This window comes from Vombatus ursinus, unplaced genomic scaffold, assembly GCF_900497805.2.
Source record: "Vombatus ursinus unplaced genomic scaffold, bare-nosed wombat genome assembly UNPS02014799.1, whole genome shotgun sequence".
Taxonomy (NCBI): Eukaryota; Metazoa; Chordata; class Mammalia; order Diprotodontia; family Vombatidae; genus Vombatus; species Vombatus ursinus.
Genome location: NW_020954577.1, coordinates 15,923,818 through 15,943,509, shown reverse-complemented (window position 1 = coordinate 15,943,509; position 19,692 = coordinate 15,923,818). Strand labels below are relative to the sequence as shown.

Genomic DNA, 19,692 nt, shown 5'->3' with positions numbered 1-19,692 from the left:
TGGAAGTAACGGGGAATGCACTCCACGTATGAGGGCCAACCAGCCTGTGCCAAGGCAAAGGAGCAGGGGATAGAAGGTCCCATATGGGGAATTGTAAGGAAGCCAGTTTGACTGGAGTGTAAGTCAAAATCCTTGAGATCTTTACGAGTAATTGACTCATGTCATAGCTTTGCATTTGGGAGGTCAAAGCCATTCATCTTGTTATGAATTTTGCATGAATGTGGACAGGCTTGTAGAGTGGGCACTGGTATTTGTAGGCAGGGCAGCCTTCCTTAGCCTGGGCAACCAGTCTGGGTTAGAGAGGAGAAGGAGGCCAGGAACATGAGGGTGACGGGAAGAGGGAGGCCCACTTGCCCGATTGCACACTTCTGGTCACAAACCACATTCAAGACCCATAATGCTCCTGTTTTTTGATGAAGGGAAACATTCCTTAGTCATTTCACTGAAAAGAGCATCAGATCTTAGTTCAAGGTCTAAAAGGGTCCTGAGAGGCCAAGCCCAAACTCATAATTTGGCATCTGGGGAAAGTGAGGCACAAAGAGATGAAATGTTTAGCCGAAGGTCACACAGGTCATAAGTAGCAGAGCCAGTGTTAGAACTCAGGTCCTCTGACTTACAATTCAACATTGTTTTATCCTCCTCAGAGAATAATTGATAAAGATGTGGAAAGAACCACAGGACCACAGAACTAATAGCCTCGTTTTTATAGATGAGGAAACTGAGGACTGTAAGTGACTTTCCCAAGGTTATAGCAGGTACCTCCTCTTCTCCTGAATTCCAAAGAACCATGGCCTCTATGTCATTTACTTTGATTAAAGAAGATAGCTCCATTTCCATTGATTTTCAGTAGCTCTCACTAATATGGGCCACATTAAATGGAGAAAAAGTAGTTTAGGTATGGATAAAAAGCAACTCCTGCTCCTCCAAAGGGGAGTTGGGGGATTTGCCTCCAAAGAGATGAGGAGTGAGAAGAGGGGCTAAGACCCTGACAAGTTCTGGGGATAACTCTCGCCTGTTTGAAGCAAACTAGCTAGTGAGTCAAATCCTCTAATAAGAGACATTCAGTGTCATCAGTGAACATGACTAGGCTGAGGCCATAGTTGCCACGTATTACCTGTATGATCGTGGGCAAGTCCCTTGGCCTATCTGGGCCTCGTTTTCCTTTTTTGTAAAAATGAAGCAGTTGATCATGGTGACCTCTGAGAACATTTCTACCTTTAAATATATAGTCCAAAGGTCCTAACTCCAAGACTTTAAGGATTCCATTCTTTCCTTTACACCCACAGAACCACACACCGACAGCCTTTATACTCTAATGAATTCCTAATTAATTTCATTATTACTAGATTCTACAAAGTAACAGTGTGATGGTGGGAGGGGGACCTGCCCTAAGCCAGTGCTGATGAAGACACATGCCAAAATCGTTGAACTTTTCCATTGCCTCTTTTAGTGGTCCACATTTCAAGTCATTGGAAATGGTGGCACTCTGTGACCCTTAGTCCCAAAGAGTCATTAGATGATCCTTGGCATTGGAAAGATGAGACATTGATATTAGGGGAATAGTGGGATCCCTCTGAGAACTACACAGCTTCTCAAAGGCACTGTGCTCCCCCAACTTGACACTGAGACCAATTCATTTTCCATTGTAGAGGCTGTGCGAGGTCTGTATACCAAGGCATCAGCTGTAGGTGCTGTCCCTCCAGCTGCATGTTGCAGTCTGGGAATTATACACTCTCCATCCACAAACCCATAGGGGAGAAAATAATCTTATGAATGACCATTTTCAAGATTCAAGACAAGTGTGATAATGAATAATAATTTCTCTAAAAAAGACAATGAATCTGCCAGGCCATTTTTAATCACAAGTATTCATAATGTCCAACATTTTGCACAGGGTTTGACACATAGGAGATCCTAATAAATATGTATTGATCTATTGGTTTTTATTACTTAGGAAATACTTTTGAAGGTTCTTCATAAATATAACTCAAATGAAATAAAATATTCTGTATTCTGGGAAGAAAGGATGGCCTAGACCATAATCACAAAATTTCCAAACCTCCATTTAAGAAGGGAGCTGAGCTCAGATATCTCATTTCTCACTTGGCTACATTACTTTCTGACTTCTCTGACATGAACCTATGCCACATATCTTCCTTCCCCCCTACCCTTCCTCCACTATCATTGATGTATTATCTTCTCTCATTAGACTATAAGATGCTTGAGGACAGGGATTGTCTTTCTTTTTTCATATTGTATCGTGATTGCCTAACAAAGTGTCCGGGAAATAGTAGGCACTTAATAAAAGTTTACTGACTGTCATTGATATGGAATTAGAACTTGCTGTCTCCTGAGTTAGGATTGATAATGGCTGACTCAATAATTATTTCTTTTTCTTCCACTATTTATAAGTGGAAAATATGAACAACTTCCCCTCCTCAAGTATTAAATGTAGGAGCCAAGGGGAAGAGGGTCATTGTTGTGTAATTCTTCTTCTCACAGGAGGAGAAATAAACTCAAAGTCTAAATTTAAAGCTATGCCTATGCATGATAGGTTACCTGAAGAATAGCTTATTTCAGCCCTGAGTGATGACTGCATCAATCCTCTCCCTTTCATGAGTCACACTCACTTGGGAAGGTGATCCATTAAGACCAAATAACACTTTTGCAGAGATTTTGTGGTCAGAATTACAGCTGAGTGTAAGATGAAACCACCAAACTCATGTCATCTCCAGTCAGATAGGGATCAGATTAAAACAAAAGTGAGGTGAGGAAAACCAGCTGATGAGAGGCAGGATGAAGTGAGAAGGGTTTGTTTTTGCTGTTATTTCTGGTTTTCAAGGCTTTGGATTTAATTTTCTTACTTGATGCTAATGAGTCCTGAAAGACAATGGTATCATTAATGCCAAAAAGAAAACCTGGATTCACTAAAGATTCCGTGGCTTTCCATTTTGAGCCACACCCCCCCCCTCCCACACACACACAACCTAAATCTGCTTATAGCCCAGAGTTGGAACTGCATTCCTGGGAAGGGCGCTAGTATGGGGATTAATGCAGATGAGAAACTAGTTTAAAACTGTGAAATGATATGCCCAGTAATGGCTTCAATGATGTGGAAAACCCTCTTTAAGAATCAATATGATGGAGTGAAAAAGTAATCAAGGTATCATGGACAGAAGGAATCTTTCTGTTTAAAATATTAAAAGGGAAGGACACTGGGGCTGCCTTGGTTTTCCAAAGCCCAGAAGGCCTTCCAAAAGAGTGATCTTCATACACAGTGAAGCTATAAAATTAGAACTCTAATGTAACACCATATAATTCATGACTGAAGTTAGTATCCTGAGAATATAACCTGTTAAAGGGACAAAGGATACTCCGCCCATTAAATGGAGGGGTTGCATTCAAAGTCTTTCTATCTGAAGAATACCAATTAGAATTTGAGGTCAAGTACTACAGCCTATAGATAACCTCCTTGCTGGATAAGCAGAGTAGGGCATTTGGAGGGGATTTGGGTTCAAACATAGCTGAAATTGTACTAATCAACTAATCGATCAATCTGCATTTATGAAATATTTACCTTGTACCATGCACCAGGCTAGATACTGGAGACACAGAGAAAAAATGACACAGGTCCTACCCTGGGAACTCATATTCTGTTAGAGAATTGACACGCACATAAATATGTATGAAAACACACAATGTAAATATATTGTAAAATGGGTAGGGATAGAATATTATCAGCTGGGGAAACCAGGAAAGAAAAATCTTAAAGAAAACAAAGCATTCTAAGTGGCAGAAGTGAGGAGTGGCTGCCGTCCCAGCATGGCAGACAGCCTGTGCAAAGTCTCATGTGTGCGGAACAGCAAGAAGGCCAGTTTACCTAAACTATTCTTAGTTAGTTAGAGTACTGTTAGTATCCAAACTATCATTTGAAGGGAACGAGCGACAAGAGGCGGTGATGAGGAGGGAGTTCATTCCAGACAGACGGGAGGGGACGGGCGCCACAAGATCAGAGTCAAGAATGCAATGATGCCCTAGATTCTACTGATCTTATCGTCTCTACAAGGGTCCGTAACCAAGGCTCCAAGTACCCCTTCATGCATAATTCAGGGGTCTCTGAATTAGGATGGGGAAAAATACATCTTCTTTTCTACCTAAAATATCCCATTCCCTTCAATTACAAATTAAAATTTTAAAATAAAAGATTATTTTGAGGAATCTATAGGTTTCACCAAACTGCCAAAGGGTTCCACAAAAAGGATTAAGAACCTCTGGTCTACAAATTTACCAACTTCATAAGAGATACACACCCATTGGGAAAACACACCCACATATGATTCTCTCACTAACAGAGGGGAAAATGTTGAATGCAGAAAAAAGCATCCAATCATAGAACAAATTCAGGTAACAATGTAACCCAACCCTACATCCTCTTCCCTTACTCTAGAAATCTGTACTGTTAAAACTAGAACCAGGAATCGCAAAAAGGCATGGCATATACTGTATATTAGCTTTCAATCAGCAAAGTAAACAATGGAATATAAGCATTACATGGCCCTACATTAAGATAAACCAAACTGTCTTTGTCCAGCCAGATGTAATCACTCAAATTCCATCAGGAAGGAGGTAACAGCATTATTTTGTCTAAGTCTCAAGTGCTGTATTTAGTAAATAACCAGGGTTTTTGTATATTCATTTCTTCATAACACCTATTTCCAACTTCTAAACATGACAAAGTGGTTCAGTGTTTTGGGCTCAGAGCTCAAGGCTACAACAGGGCATTTGGTAATCTTCCTTCATCAGACCATTTTTTTTGGCAGTTGAGGGAAAAATGTTATTTAAAAGACTTGGTTCTTGCATAACACCTAAATGATAAAGTAAATATAATAGCATTTCTTGTTAGCCATTTTCTATTCAGAGACCTCAAGCTTAGCTTCCAACAGATTAATAAGGGGATCTCCCCCCCCCAAAAAAAAGGCAAGTTGATGCATAGCAAGGCTAATGATGATGATGATGATGATGATAATAATAATAATAATAATAATGTCCAACAGTACAGTGAATGTGAACATGGAAAGTTATTCCTCATTTTACACACACACACACATACACAAGTTAAAATCAGTGAAAAATGCAGCTAAATTAGATGAAACATGAAGGATGTTCTTTTACCTTAGCACCTTGTACAAACTATGTCTATTTAAGGCATTTCATCTCCTGACTCCATGACTTTGCCTAGCCAGCTCTCAGTACCTGGAATTCTTCCACAATCTCTCATTTAAAATTTTTTAGACTCATTTCAAGCATCACCTGCTCCAAAAAGTCTTTCCTAATTCCTTCAGTTGATAGTGACCACCACATTCCCTTAACTATAGATTTATTTTGTCTCTAGATAATCTTGATTTACTTGTCTGGGTATGGGCTGTTAAATCCCCACAGAATGTAAGATCCTTATTGTGAGGACAGGTCTTTTGCTCATTTGTTTAGTTTGGTTTGGTTTTCTCTCTGTCACCTGGCCCAGGATCCAGAACCAAGTAGGTAGTCAATAAACCTTTGTTCACATGAATAATGACCTTTAAATGATGGTTGGTCCCTGTCCTTGATACAGGTAGAATCTGAGAATCCATGCTTCTTATGGTATCTGCATTTTTCCTGTAACTCTTTAGTGAATTAAAGTCTTTTCAGATACATGTTCTCAATTCCAATGCTTCTCTATGCTGACATTTAGAGTTTGTTTATATTTTCCCGTGTTACCATCTAAGCACAATTGCTAACATGAACTAGAGGAATTCTCGGCAGTCTTCCCATCAGTTTATATCCATACTGTGGGATGTCATGGAAAGAAGCTGGAGCCCTGAGTCTCAGTCCTAGTTTGACAGCAATTAGCCACGTGACCTGGTGAAGTAATTTCCTTCATAATGAATGGCTTGTAAAACTAGATGTTCAATTGGACTGCAAGATCCTCACGGGAAAAGGCTATTAACAGTACCTGGAACATGTAAGTCCTTAATCTTGATAACTGGTAGAATGAAAGATGATGTCTGTGGCTCTTCCTAGCTTTAACGTTCTGTGGTTCTATTCTTAGAATCTTACTTCTTAGTAATTGTCAGGACCAGAGAATTTGCCCACTTTGTCTCTATTGCCTGCCCCATCATGGTCAGGTCACTCTCCTCAAGCCTGCCTAGGGACCAATTCATGTTACTTATTGTGGTCAGCAATAGGTTGAAACACAATACTTAGATATTGTTCTCACTACCACTGTCAGCTGTAGAGTCATTTAGGCTCAAATAAATGAGTAGCTGGCTTCATATCAGATGGGGGGGTGAGAACTACAAAGAAAGCTTCCCCGTGGTCAGAGTCCAAGGATCAAAATAAGACTGCCATTCACTTGGAAGGATGAACTGGGGCTGGGTAGAACATTTGAACTTCTCCAGGCCACCTGCTGGCCACTGTGGCTAGACTTGGGATTTTAGATAGGTTTTGAAAGAAAAATACCCACAAGTCTCTCCCCACTCCACTCCATCCTCCAACAGGGCTGCCAAAGTAATTTTTCTAATGTGTCACCCACACCAAAAAAAGAAAAAGTCCAATGGCTGTGTTATCTCAAGAGTCAAATTTAAATTTCATTTGCAATTTAAAGCTCTTCACAAAGCCTGGACCCTTCCCTACCTTTCCAGTCTTCTTGCACATTGATCTTGACACACTGGTCTTGAGGCCTCTAGGTCCTCAAATGTGACCCTTTAACTGAATCTAAACTTCACAGAACAAATCCTTTTATTAAGGTGATTGGTTCTGTGAAGTTTGAATTCAGTCAAAGGGCCACACTTGAGGACTTAGAACCACATAGGAATTTGTTTCTACTTCCTCTCCCTCCACCCCCAGCCTCTAGGGAATTGACTCTAGGATCTTGGGTGAATACACTCAGTAGTGATGAAGATTTAAGGTTTGTATTTCTGGAGACATGTCACTTTCCCAAGCATCCAGTTGCTCCCAGAATCATTCCCAGTGAGGGCCACAAAGTGAACTCATCTCAGCTCATGGAAACTCAGTAATTAAACCTGAAAATATCAGATTAAATCACCTCCCACAAATGAACCCAGGAGAAAATCGGAAGGCCTGGGTAAGAAATGGCAAGAGCTCCAGAAATGAGCTTTAGTTACACTAGAAATTACAAGAATTTTGGCAAGACTGCAGTGTCAGGAAAGTAATATTTTTAGATAGATTACAGGAGATAATATTTGTAAAGGACTTACCAACTGACACATGAGAGGTATTTTTCCTTCTTTTATCCCTTCCTTCCTCCCTTTCTCCCTTTCTTCCTCCCTCCCTCCCTCCCTTTCTTCCTTCCTTCCTTCCTTCCTTCCTTCCTTCCTTCCTTCCTTCCTTCCTTCCTTCTTCCTTCCTTTCTTCCTTCCTTCTGCTACAGATTACAAATCACCTCATTTTCAAGACCTGGGGGTGTAGAGTTGAACTTATTTCAACATTTACTTCGTGCCCTAGCACAGCTCAAGGGCCGCCTCCCCTACCCAAATCCCCTATGTTTTAAGGTTGGGAATTTCATTTGTATTTCTTTGATATGGTACCTCCCCCAAGCAGAATGTAAACTTCATGAAGGCAGGGGTGCTTTTGTTTTTCTTTTTTTCAAATGTATATCCCCAGCACCTAGCACTTATTAGGTGGCTAGTGCTAATAGAACTGAATTCACTTCAGTTTTGCATAACCAGTATGTAGCTATCAATTCTTGTTTAGAACAATTACATCTTTCCAGTTCACTGTACAATGTCAACTGTATTTCATTTGGACATTTTGATACAAAGAATGTGTTGCCAGGTGTTGGCCCTCAGAATGAAACTGGATTGCAGGTCAAGTCATTATGTACTCCAGATGGTATTCAATGAAAATGACCCAAATTGACACCTTTGAAACAAGCAATACCAATTTCTGGTTTCTTTTGTTTTCAGATGTGAAACACACACACGCACACACACACACACACACACACACACACACACACCAGATGCTCAGAGCCATTCCTAGGAATATACTATTTTAAATAATTAGCCAGAAAAGTCTTCAAATGCAAAGATGAGTGAAACCCCAAACACACAGATCCCTTTAAAAACCGAACCAACCAATAATGCACTGGCTTATTTGCTGTTCCCAGTGAGTACACAGTCTTGCATCTTTTCTCTCCATGGCTTTGCCCAGGCAGAATCCTGGGTTTCAAAGGCATTCCCCGCTCCCCATGGACACCTACAATCCAGCAGCCTTCAAGGCTCAGTTCAAAGGCTGTCTCCTCTGGGAGGGCTCTCTGGATCCCTCTTCTTGTAGCTAGTGTCTTTCTCCCCATTCCTTTGCATTTACCTTGTAGTTATTGATGTGTGTACATTATGGTTGGAAATAGAATGGATTATCCACAGATATAACCTTTTTCTCTTTTTGTGTCTTTATAGACTCAGTTACTAACTCATCATTTGGCACCCAGTGAGTTCTTAATCAATGGGTTTGTTTTTTTTTTTTGCATGTTGAACTTGGGTGATGTATGAAAACATCCACGTAAGTCACAATGGGGATGTGACAACAGAGAAAGACATCTATTATTCCTTGCATTTCCCCAGCTTGACTCTGGGGCCCTTCAATTCTGATGAATGCCAACTATCTCTCACTAGTCAAAGTGTTAAAGTGACCAGAGGAATTACAGATGCTTCTCTTAAAGTACCATAGAGCAGGGAGGTCTGGGTTTCAAGCTTATTCCAGCCACTTGCCACAATACTGCAAAGTAATTGAAAAGTTCCTGATAAAAAAGGGACTGGTTTATTCATCTGGGACAAAATAAATACATAATCCCCTTTAAGCTTCATTTCAATGGCACATGAGATGGCCTCCAACTTGTCCTGAGTGGGTTCAGTTAAAAAAAAAAAACTTTATGATTGTAAATAAACCCTGGAAAATTCTTTCTTGGATTTTACCACCTGAAAATGCAGCTGTTGGCTGACACTATCAAAGCCTCACAATTCCAAACTCACGTGCAGATCTCATCAAGGGCAGACATTTCTAATTGATTCCAGAAGTATTCCTTTTGCTAAGATCAGGGGGCAAAAGAAGAATAATGAGGAGCTTTTCAGAGGGAAAATGGGGGGGAGGGGAGCTTTTCAAAGCTTTGACTTGGTTGCTTTGCCAGAAATATGTAGCAATTTTACGGTCAATTGGCTGGAGCATCTGGAAGCAACCATACATCTTAGCCTCATTGTGGATGGTTGTGAAACCAGCCCACTGGCCAAAGCAAACCAGCAGTGGCTTAGTGGCCCATCTTGGGAGCAGGGTGGCAGCATCTCTGTTTCAGACAGATACCACTGGGCCTTTTGCTGGAGAAAATCTTCTCTTTGGCATTGGAGCCTTTGTTCACCCAGTGACTGCAACTGAATGTGGCCATCCATTTGAGAGGAAGCTTAAGGAGAAATTCAAGCTTCAATGGCATTTGTTGAACTCCATGCCTGCTGACAAGGCTTTCTATCATGAGACTATGTTTGCTTTCATTTTTTTGTATAAGTTTCAAATCCACCAGACTATCTTGTGAGTGCCCAGAGATCGTGTAAATGCTAAGGTCATAAATCATAGCCCTGAGTGTGGCATACTCAGCCGGGAGGAAATGCAATCTGGGACACATGGCTATTTCGGATTGGGGAGGGGGAGGAACGGCTGTAATGAGGGGAAGGGCTGAAAGCTGGTCACAGCACAAAACAGAGGTTGATGTGGAAATAATTTCTTATGAGCAAACGATGTTTACTTTAAAATGATGATCATAATTCACCACACTGACATTGGTGGATTGTAGCAGCAAACATGATAGGTAAGTGTGAGGCAATGCAAAACGTGAGGTGATGGAAATCAGCAGGCTCGAGATGGCCCCAGCTGTGACGACTGGACTCTGGGAGAGAGGGGGCTTCTAGCCTTCTGTCCTTATCCAAACACTCTCAGTCATTAGTATTTGCCTTCATTTGAGAACCCACTCAACATTCCTCGGTTGGCCATTTGGGGCTAATGCCATGAGTCTGTTGGCTCTTAGAGTTCATTTCCCTCAACAAGCAGATACTTCCTCTTTCCCAGAGTTGAGGGGGAAAAGGCAAAACAAAACAGTATCTAAATATTAAAAGGACTAAACTAAAACTAAACTAAACTAAAAGTTTTTTGGATGTGAAACTGTCCTTAAAAATATAATATTCTGCTGACAAGTGTAAATGAATTTAAACATATAGATTACATGTTCTTCAGAATGCACATAGTATGGAAATTCAGGAAAAAAAAGTATTTGTTAACCCTTATCTCCTCGAACTTCTAACACATGCCCAATAGTTGGAAAAGTCCAAGAGCATTTGAAGGTCCCCAGCATGCATGCATGTGTAACGAGGGCCTGAATGATAGGCTTGCGTCTATTCACTGCATCACCTAGCTGCCCTGCCAAACTGTTCGTGTAGTTTTGAGTCGATTAAGCTTAAAATGGCACTAAGACTTTTGGGACACCCTGTATAGCACTTAAAATGTTTGCAAAGCAGTTTATAAACATTATCTCATTTTATCCTCACAACAACCCTGGGAGATATACCCTTGTATTATTTGCATTTAACTGATGAAGAAACTGAGGCAAAGAGAGGTTAAATGACTTGCTTGGGGTCATATAGTCAGTAAGTGTCTGAGGTCACATTTGAACTCAGGCCTTCCTGACTATTTATTATGCTACACAGATGTAGCCTATGCCAAATTTAGAGGTCAGCCAAGATGGTAAAGATGAAGCCCCAAGTGACCTGTTTGACCCAGAAGAGATCAAAGGCAGCTGAGAGAGAGCTGCAGAGAATCATCTATTAGCTATATTGGATTTGGAAGTAAACTTGGTGGGTCAAATGCTATGTAAAAACTGCCTAAGTTTCTCCTCGAGAGCCAAGGTGGGTGAGGGGAGAGTGTGCTCCTACAGGGTGAGGGTGGGTGGGGTGCTTTGTAATTTCTATTTGTATTGTACTTTTGCTATAAATATATTTTGTAAAAGCTAATAGATGTGAGTGGGTTAAATGAAATTGAGGTGCTAGTAACTGGCTGTTAAAATTGGGGAGAACGTATCAGAATAGGAGTTTAAAGCCATAACATTAGAGGGATACCCAGGGGCGAGCTGGAGCCAGCTCCAACAGGCTCAGCAGAATCCAATGTTAAATTTTCATTGTGAACATTTACATCTTGGAAATCAGCAAACACTACAAGTTAAGACTTGATTTATTACTCTGTTTGATCTTCTAGACTTAAGACTATGATGGAGAAAAATGTTAATAATCCAGCTACAACAGAAAATTGTGTTGAGATACTTCCTTTTCAGAAAGTCAATTGCTAACTATTTACCCCATACATTTACCAGCACATACCACCCTTCTCCCCTACAAGAAACTTGTGAGGGAGATGGAGATTTTTTTCCAAGGGACCTGACACATCAATATGAGTGTTAGGGTGAGACAGGATGAGGATTCTCAGAACCTATAGCATTACACCTATATTAGGGAGGGGAGGGGAAAATAGAAAGGGGAAGGAAAGGAAGTGAAGGGAAGGTGGGAAGGTGGCAAAAAGTTGGCCAAGGAAGGTGTCTCAATGGGATTTAAAGCATTATGTGGTCTGGGATTGGCTAGAGATGGTAAGCAATGCATATGGGCATAAATGGGAATGAGAGGGAGGAGAAAACACTTAGCTGCATTGCATTCTCTTTTTTTAATAACATTAATGAAAAAAAATCTGGTATAAATTCTTAAACCACTTGCCCAACAACATGGTGCTACAAGTAATTTTCACATTTAAAATTCCTATCTAGATATCAAGTAATGATAAGAAATTTTCCAGACATCTCATAGACCTCCATGTTCAATGTGACCTAGTGTCTCTCCTAGCCCCATGGCCTTCTCCTAGTTATCTTCAATAGTAACACCCTACCATAATTTTATGTGTTTAAACCACACAACTTAAAATCTACAGAAATCACACTGTTCTCTATAAAAGAAACATATGAAGGGGACCAACAGAAATAATGTAAGAACAATGCACATCTCCCATCAAAGACTTCTTTTTTTCACTTAGTATTCATTTCCCTCCCCCAGGATAATGTAAAAGAAATCTTCTAGCCACAAGTGCTGCATATATCTGGTATATAACTTACATCATCTATAAAGTCTTTTTAATAAAGTTTTAGGGATGGAAGCTGTGAGTGAAACACATGGGTATTGTAAGGGAGTGGCTAATGATACATGATGTGAAGTTGGGAAGATGGGTCCAGGTGAGACAGAGAAGGCCAATATTAGAGCTTTGAAAACATAAAATGGGCCAACTGACACTTAGGTTGGTGCTGACTAGGAAAAGAAATTTCACGGTCATTGCTCTATGTGAAAAAGACCTGATATCCAGTTATTTTGTCCACATCCTCCCTACTCCAAGCACGTCCCTAAGTCAAGTCAAGTCACCAAACATTTATCAAGCACTTACTGTGTTCCAGGCACTGTGCTAAGCACTGGGAATATGAAGAGAAAGAAATAAAAAAAAAAACCTGCCCTCAAGGAGCTTACATTTTAATTGGGAAAGATGACACATAAAAGAAGTTCAAGGACAGAGTAGAAGAGGGTTACTCAAGTAGGGGAATGGAAGAGAAAGTCCTAAGAGCCAAAAGTATGGCCTGGAGTGGAATAAATTTATATCTGACCTGGTCATCCTCCATAAAATGGAGGTTCTGGAGGGACCAGTAAATTAAAGAAAGAGCCCACAGAGGGTAAAAAGTAGATACTTCCAGTGTAAGAAGTCTAGGGATCAAGTGAACTTCCAGGCTAAAGAGGTTTTTGTGGCATGCACAGTAAAGAAGGTCTACAGAGTCAGGAAGGAAGCTTAGAGAGCAAAGGTCCTAAGTGATATTCACTGGGCACAAAGAGATGAAGCTACAAATCCAATACGACATGTGGGCAGCAGGATGGGTTCAGTCTATGGCCAGGAAGTGGACCATAAGTGGTGTTAATCTATAAGAAGCAGAGGCGGTGTGGCCTAATGGATGGAGGACTGCCCTTAGAACCAAAAAGACTGGAGTTCAAGCCTTGCTTCTAACATACACTAGTTGTATGGTATAAGTCTCATAAACTCTGAGTGCCTCTGGACAGTTAAGAATATGTTATAAACAGGTTGACAATTTTCACTGAAGAAAGAGTTTCCACAATGGGAGTTCTCTACACTGATAAAAATCATAGGATGAGGACAAAAAAGAAAATAAAACATAGTTGACTCACCTCTGACCTTGGACTCAAGGCACATTAAATAAAAAATGATGGAAAACAACCTTTGTAAAGTCTTACCAAATGGTTAAGACTTTGAATGCAGTGGGATCATTTTCCAAGAACCAGCTTAGCTCAGATCAGACAGACATATCTAGAACCTCTTCCTTCACATTAGTCTTAGCTTGTAACCTTTTCAGGTTAAAGTACCAGCAGTGCAGTAGCTGACCTTGATGTCATTTTCTTCCTTGTTGAAGGCATCCAATAACATCACTGAAAACATGCTAAAACACATGAGAGCAAGCACACAACCCTGTTTCATTCCACTGATGACTGGGAAAGTGCAAAAGCATCATCCATTATCTAAAACCCATGCAAACATGCTGTCATGAAACTGGCTTACAATACTGAGCAATTTCTCCAGGCAACCAAATTTTGTTATGGTCTTCCACAGGCCCTCACAACTGACAGTATCAGAGGCCTTGGCCAGATTGATAAACATCGTGTACAGAACTCTGTTTTGTTCTTGGAATTTCTCCTTGAGTTGTTTGGCAACAAATACCATAGCAGCCATTCTTCAGCCCTTTCTGAAGCCACACTAGTTCTCAGGTAGATGACCATCTTCAGGGTGAAGGATGTGTCCAACCTGGAGTAGAGCCTTCCAAGCTCATATTGGAGCGATCGGTCGTAGTCAGACACACTCTACCTGGATCCCAACATAGTGATGTCATTTTGGTTCTCTTCATATAAAGAAGGTTGGCAACAACCAACCAAACATCTAGGACCTGGAGGCTGGCCACTAAGCTGGTGGTGATTTTGTTTTTAAATAATAACTACTCATTAATAGGATAATATGGGAAGTGGACCTGTGTTTTCATCATAGTAGAGGATTCTGACAAGGAAACTCTCTACCAATGCAGATTCATACCTGCCTTTAAAGGCATTAAGTGACCTGACCCAGGGGAGAGAGCCAGGATGTTGCAGAGGTCAGTCAGATCAATCAAGGTTCAAGGTCAGTTCCCTCAATCAAGGTCACCACTCCATCACGGTGCATCTCCTGAGCACCATCCAATAATAAAGCATGGAATAATTGGAACCTGCACCAGTGGGAGATAGACCCACCCTGATGAAAGGAAGAATCCTTGAAATATTAGCATTCTTGTTGTTTCTATTAATGTAAAATCAATATAATGCTGCTAAGCATATGGAGGACATATGCTTTTGAGTTTATGCTAGGAGTGATCACATGCTCCACTTACTCATCCATTTCTTTTCCTAGTCTGTCATGATCAGCCATGTGCAGTTATAAGGTGACCAGGGTTAATGTTTACTAAACAGTTTTTGCATATTTGGGGGGCTGCATTGAATGACTCCTAATGAGATCAATCTCTTACCACTGATGCCATTCATATTATGTCACAGCAGCAGAGGCCATCCAACACCGAGCATAATAAAAAGAGAAACAGCAACTGATACATAGCTACGATGGGGTAGACTCAAAATCCTAGAATGGGATAGTCATAAGGGGATGTGGAAGTCACCTAGTGTAACCAGCTCCTTTCACAGATGATGATACCAAGACCCATAGGGCCAATAACTTGTATAAGTTCCCATAGCTAGTATGAGGCAGTGTCAGGATCATAGTTATTTATCTTTACTCATCAGGGAACCTTCAATGGCAAGACTGACTCAGATAGCTCTGTATTAACTCCAATTGTAGGGAGTCAATGAAGCTTAAGTGAAAGTGACCAATGTGAATTTTCTCATTGTGTCTGCATTTTACTTAAGTAACAGTGATCAGTGTGGCTTCCCCATCCAGTGAAGTCAAGAGGATACTGGGATTTCTGCTCACAAGAGTTGTCACAATGGAGAAATACTTTGGAGTGTCTATCTGTTGCTAATGCAAACTCCAAGTTTTAGGGAAGATGGACATACCATGTTGATTACATGTGAGCAAATGAAGCCACAGTGGAATCTCCATGGGAGGGACTCAAAAAGGAGAAAGCAGTTGTATAATTAGCAGATGTCAAAATGGCCCATTCTAAAAATGGCTCTTATTTTTCCAGTTTTATTCATGGTGCTCCCCAAGTGAACTACCTACTCCCATTACCCTAGTTTGCCCATTCACAAAACAGCGGATCATTCTTATCTTTTATTGATTCCTTTCTACCACCCTCTCTCCAACTACCCCATTTAACCTAATCATTGGAGTCTTCCTGTGAAGCTGTGTGCCAATACAGTGCCAATGCCATTCATGGAACCAGATTCAGATGACCTTGTTTTGAGCTTTAGGACTGACACCATTCTTGATGTCAGGCCTTGGGCAAGTTTTTTAACTCTGATGAACATCAGTTTATTCAACTAAAACATGGGAGAATAATCAGGAGGGTTGTCATGGGGAAGGGTGGAGCCTTTAAAAATCTTGACATTTTAGAAATGGGATTTTTTTTATTATCAGTAGTAGACATAAAATGAACTAACGTTTATGTGTCATCATAAAAAATGTAAAGCAGTTTTTTCAATAACTTCTTAATCCATCAAATGAAGATCCTTTGAAAAGTCAGTATGGACATGAATCTTCAATGGAGGCCATTAGAGGATCTTAGCTTTCATATTCATTGATCTTTGCTATGCTTGTGATTTCATTTCCGTTCCCATTCATTTTATTGAATATGTACGTAGAATAAAACACAAATATTACCATAAAAACACAAGCCTAGTGAATTTCTGTTGATTCCAGTTCCTAGATGCTAGTCTACCAAATAAAGAGCTAGTCACGCTTGGCGGTTCTTCTCTTTGTTTGGTGTAAATACTCACCAGGTTAAACATTTCTAAAACCACTGATGGAGGAAAAGCTAAATGACCAACAGATGTACAAGTATATTTCAAGGAAAAAGTATATTACCTGTGAAGGGGAGTTGGAAAGAAAAGAGAAGAGATGAAGAAGGAGTAATCTTGCTTTTTGTCACATGTATTTGAATAATAATATGTAGGAGAGAAACAATGGGAGATTATTTGACTTAATATTCAAGAAAATTATAGGGACACACCTGGATAAAGAAGGGGAAGGGCCTGGCATAAACATTCCCCACACCTATCTAGGTGGATGTGTATTTGGGCTGCAGTACAACATGTGAATTTGCAGAAGTAAGTGACTAGTCCTGATTAGAAACAGCACCCTACCCTGACCCAATTACTATTCCAAGCAAGCTAAGGAAAGGGATCGAAACTTTTCATGATTTGTCTTGGGATCAAATTCACAAGCCTTCATATTTTACCCCAAATTGTAACCACCTGAGAATTGCTGCTTCCGAGGCAATATGAAATATGAGTGTCCATTTTGGGGAGATAGGCTGCACAAGTAGCCATCAGGAGGTGGGCTTACTGAGTGGTAAAGGGCCAAGGAATAGAAGTACCATTACTGATCAGTGGAGGAATTGGCTTCAGGGAATGAAATCATGTCAATGAAAATTCTGAATACTCTGGAACTCTGAAATACTTTCCAAGCTCACCACTAAGCAATGCAAGCTATTCTCTAGATACCATTATCTCTCCAGCTGTTAGGATGTCCCTTCTTTTCCTTATACCAAGGTACAATATATTTGTTTTGTATATATTTTTATTTTCCCTGTCTATGCTTTTGCCGGTTTCTCCCAGTGAAATGTAAGCTTCTTGATGGTAGAGACTTTCTTAGTTATCTTTATAATAATAGTAGTTGTAGTGGTAGCTGTCAGCATTTATATAGCATTTTAGGATTTGCAAAGTGATATACAGATATGACTCCTTCATTCTCTCTACAATACTTCAAGAAGGTGCTATTATTATCAGTATCTTTGTAGATAAAGACAATGTGGCACAGAGAGTTAAGTGACTAACTTAAGGTCATACAGTGAGGGTCTGTAGCAGGATTTAAATATGTCTTCTTGACTCCAGGTCCATCACTCTGCCCGTGGTGCCCCATAGTCACCTCTATCATTATACGCAAATTCCTACCTAACAGAAAACCTGGAATATTATGTTGAATTCATATGGGTTAAAATGAACCTGTTAAAATCTACTGCTAAAAGTAGATTTTATAGAAAATACTTCATTTTTTTGAGAAAGAACATTGAATATGTACAATCAGTTTCTCTATAAACTGTTTAGAGAACACTAATTTTCTTGTAATTGTTTTAAAGACAAATGATGAGAAGATAGTGTCTTGGCATTAGAAGAGTTTTCAGCCAGCCGACACTAATTAAGATTGAATTGGACCCTTAAACCTTCCTATCATGGTTTTATTCACACAACACTAGTAAAGAAAAAGTAGAGATTTCATAATGAAGAATCCAGGAGAAGGATAGATTTGAAAGACCTCATCCATCCAGGGTAGATGGAATGCTAAGAAAGGAAAAAATAATATAGAGCTATAGGTATATAGATATATGTATATGTGTATGATTCTGACTACACATTTGAAATTCACAAATATGATCCTGATTAGGGTTCTCTGACTCAGTTTCTTGATCTGTAATAAATGAGAAAAATAACCCCACTATCACCAACCTCACAGCAGGGGGTGGTAGGAGGGGGAAGAATCTTGATAATGTGAGCAATTGTTTTTTCAAATTTTTTAACCCTTAAAAGTTAAATGTATCCATTTCCAGAAAAATGCTAACCATCGTTCCCTTGTGATCCCTTATTAGAACGTAAGCTCCCTAAGGAAGGATTATATCTCCTTTTGTCTCTGTTATCTCACATTACTGGATGTCATAAACGTTTCTAGATTGATTGGGCAGAAGAGAAGAGATCCACTGTAAAGAATGTGACCCAGATCTCAATTTTCTTGTGAGTTCAATGGTTTAATTTATATGAGCATCAATATTCTCATTTGGTCCAGTATGAGCAAAAAATAAACCAACACGACAATGAAATCTCCCATCCTACAACATCATTACTTTCTGTAGGAAATTGAAGAACTTTTTTCCAAAGCCCTTGTCCCAGTGAATTTCATTCTTTAGCACACTTTCTTATTATCTTCCAACATTTGGGGGGGGTGGGGCGCTGCCTTTGTCTTCTTTTGTTTATCTTTCAGGTTTGTGTTTTGGAAAAGAAGATAGAATAAATATCTGAAAAGATTAGTAAATGGCCATGTATGGAGTATGGTAGGGGAGGAAATCCCTACAACCCATTAGATCAATGTGTGACCTGATCTCCTTGAGTCCTGTCCATGAACAGCTGATTCACATTTGCCAAAAAATGTGCTCAGGAAAAAAGGGCATGGATTTCATAAATGGCACTCCACAACCTTCAAAACCTTCCTTCACATTGTGATGTTGTCAGTGCAGGGCACTCCTTGGTGTAGAAATCCCTTCCCTTGATGCAGATGGCCAATTAGTCTCTAAGGGATTAGGTGACGAATGCGTTCCAGGGAGGGATTTAGCCTAGTTTTGACTGATTCTAAAGTAAGCCCCTTCATCCACAACACACAGCAACTTCTTACCATGGTAGAAAGCCCCCTGCATCCACTCCAGATTGTATTCGCATAAAGCTTTCGGATTTACATATGCTATCTCTTTTGTTGCTCATCCCACTCCTCTGAGGTAAGTCATGCAAATATAATTTTCATTTTAGTGAGTCAGGCTACAGATCCGATGAAGCTAGGTAGTGGTAGCATGTCCTAGTATTTTCATTCATTCAATTCATGTGATGAATATTTCCTAATTACCTTAAGGGTGCCAGGAACTATACTTTGTGTTTTGTATTTTCAGTGCCTAGCCCAGGGCCAGACATAGACTAGGTACTTTAAAAGGTTTGCTAATTTGAACTATATGTAAAATACACATTGAATCATTTCTGGACATGCCACATCTCTCCTGTTCAGCAACCAAAATGACAAGAAGCATTTTACCGTCTCTGTAATATTCCTTGGCTATTTGCCTGGTGTTCAGGAGCCCACCAGGGCAAAGGCGCCAAACAGCAGAATGCACCCTCTAGTCCACAGGACCATTGCCAAATGTCTTACTTTGCTTAGCCCATTGCTTTGCCATCTACAATGCTAGTGATTTCTCATAGGGGTCTTAGGAGTGTCCCAGCCCAACTTGAAAGTCTTACAATTTTCCTGACCAATAAAATTGAGAATAAAAAGAAAAGCAGCAAAGGAAAGCCCAATGTTACTAACCTGCTGAATGCCTGACCTAGGTGGGCCCCCAGGGACCAGTTAGTGCTAACCAAGCCTGCATAAGGATCTCTTGGACAACACGTTTGCCAATGATCTCTTGAACATAATGATCAGCAATATCGCTAAACATAACTGAAGAGTGCACTATCCCATCAACTAGAGTGGGGTCATCATCTACTGCATGGCAGGATTCAATTTATATAATGTACCATTTAAAGGCTTTGGAATGTTAATCTTTTCTTTTTTTTTTTT

The 19,692-nt window shown here is 40.1% G+C and overlaps 1 protein-coding gene across 1 annotated transcript in view; it reads right to left on the bottom strand.

The window, feature by feature from the left end:
* AGMO (alkylglycerol monooxygenase) overlaps nt 1–19,692 on the bottom strand; it is a 362,895-nt gene that overhangs the window by 122,483 nt on the left and 220,720 nt on the right. The window lies entirely within an intron of this gene.